The following is a 2500-nucleotide window of genomic DNA, read 5'->3' as shown; positions in this document are numbered from 1 at the left end:
ACTGGTCCACGCCCACACCCTGGACACGCAAGTCGCTCCAAGCCAGATTTTCGGCATGCCGCCAGTCCGGGAGAACCGGCATGCTCGCAACAACAGCCGGGACGGCGCCCCCTGTGCCAAGTTTTGGCACACCGCCCGGATCTCCGCCCGCAGTGGTCCACAATTTCAACCAGGCAGGTTTTTGCACTGCCTCAATAGCCAGGGACCTCAACCACCAATCCTTTGACCAACAGAGTTTCCAGGTACGCCTAACCTGTGTTCTGGGAACAGTAACGGATAGCTTCTGGAGGCCCAGCCCGCCATCGCGAGCGCGTGAGTAGATGATCCCCCCCGCCGTGGACGGGTCGAGGCGCAACCACCTTTTCACAGCCATCCGCACTGTCCCGTCGAGCCACTTGAGCTTGGTCACCGACACCATACCTACGTCGGCCCTGAAAGCCACTCTCGGGAGTAAGAATGAGTTGCACAGCATGACTTTCTGTGACGGCTTCAGTGCCGCCTTCGAGATCCTCCCAAGCCACGTGCACACCTGTTCCTCCAGACCCTGAGAGACAATTCCCTGCCACGGCACTATATCAGCTCCCAGGTAACGAACAGATTCACTCGAACTGACTATGTGTAACTGCTGCCCACATAGCGTCCAAGCTACATCATTGTCACCCTTTGAACCCATCCAGATACCGTGGCACTTCCGAGGCTGGACAGCCAGTCCCGAAAGCCGGCAAAAATCCTCCAGGATCCCCAAATTCCGTCTCATTCCCTCCTCCGAGCCACTTAACAGGACTAGATCGTCGGCAAATGCCAGTGTGGCGATTCGGCGGTCGCCCCAAACGTAGTGGCCCCCTTTGCGTTCGAGGCTATGGATGAGAGGGTCCATAGCAAGGTTGAAGAGCAGTGGGGACATTGGGTCGCCTTGCTTCACACCAACCTTCAGGGCGATGGGCTCGGAGTAGGCGTCTCCGCAGCCCACTCTGGTCGAGCAGCCTACATAAGAGTTGCGGATTAACTCTATAACACGTCTGTCCACGCCCAAGTTTCCCAATACATACAGGACATGATCATGAGAAACCGAGTCGAAGGCCTTCGCAAAGTCAATGAACACGACTGCCAGTGGCACGCCAGCCGACCTCGAGTGCCCCATGATCCGGTGAAGGATCAAGAGGTTTTCCGCGCAACCACTCGCGCCGGCGACGAAACCACGCTGCCGGGGGCTAACAGGACAGGCTCGAGTCAGCCTCATCGCTATTATCCGCCCAAACAACCTCAACACGACTGACCCTATAGTCACAGGCCTCCAGCCTGAAACAGTACCCAGCTCGTCAGGGTCAGCCGATTTGGGTAGCAACCGGGTCTTGCACTCCTTAAAGACCTGGGGAACAACTCCACGCACCATCCATGTCGTAAACAGCCTCGCCAGCTTCAGTCCATCCGGGTCCCAGTCAAGAAGAGCCCGCTTCCTGATCCCATCTGGGCCCGGCGCTGATCGAATGCCCAACTTAGCTAGGTTTGACACCACTTCGGGCCCCAGGATTGGGTGATAGAATGGTTCATTATCGGCGGTTAGTCTCACCGCGAAGCCAGGCAGTCCATGGAACGGTTTAACCGTCTCCCATTTCTCCTTGAAGTGCTCATACACCAGCTCAATCGGCAACTCACACCTTAGGGGCGTCAGACCATCTAAGATCCGCCGTGCCAGCCCCTTTCTCGCCTCGGAATAGCCGTGTTGCTGATGATAAAACACAGTCTTCTTCTGAGCGAGGCGCCTCGCCCAACCTTTCAAAGCCTGGCCCCGACGCCGAGACCCCGTCGACGTTGCTGGCCACACTACCATGCCACCCAGAGCCCTCATGAGATCAGAAGCAGAAGACTCGATCAGTTCAGGCTCCTGACCTGCTTCCCTAACTAAGCCGGCAGTGGCCCGATGCTCCTCAACCCCCGACTGCAGTACCTCCAAGACCCTATTCTCCACCAAGTCTGGAAGCGACGAGGGCAAGGTCCATTTCTGGGGCAACGCCCTGGAAACCGGGGCGCGCCGACGCACACCTGACACACTGCCTGCCGTACCGCCGCACAGGGAACTCCACTTCCTCTTCACCTGTTCCTTGGTCTTGCCCGTATTCAACACCCGGGCCGCAACAGCGTATTTCCATCCATGACTTCCATACTTCTTCATGAGTTTCTTGAGGTTCTTGACCTCCACTTCACTCCACACATCCTCACCCATCCTGACTCTCCTGTCATGGCTCCGGACCATCGAGGCCCCAAACCACACCTCCGCATGGGCGTGCCGCATATGCTGAGACACTCCAACAGCCGTCCGAAAACGGCGCCCACAGTGGTCGCAAGCGACCCCTTGGACGTCACCCACCCCGCCCACATTCCGACATTTCGGAACATGACACTGAATAGAATGACTGTTATCACTGCGCCTGTCACACATGCTACACACGTACACGACGGACGTACCCGCATGCCGGGAAGCGAAATGCACCCCTAACTT

Source organism: Syngnathus floridae, unplaced genomic scaffold (assembly GCF_059516105.1).
Source record: "Syngnathus floridae isolate MCC-2025c unplaced genomic scaffold, RoL_Sflo_1.0 HiC_scaffold_78, whole genome shotgun sequence".
In the NCBI taxonomy this organism is placed as follows: Eukaryota; Metazoa; Chordata; class Actinopteri; order Syngnathiformes; family Syngnathidae; genus Syngnathus; species Syngnathus floridae.
Note: the sequence above shows the minus strand (reverse complement) of the source record.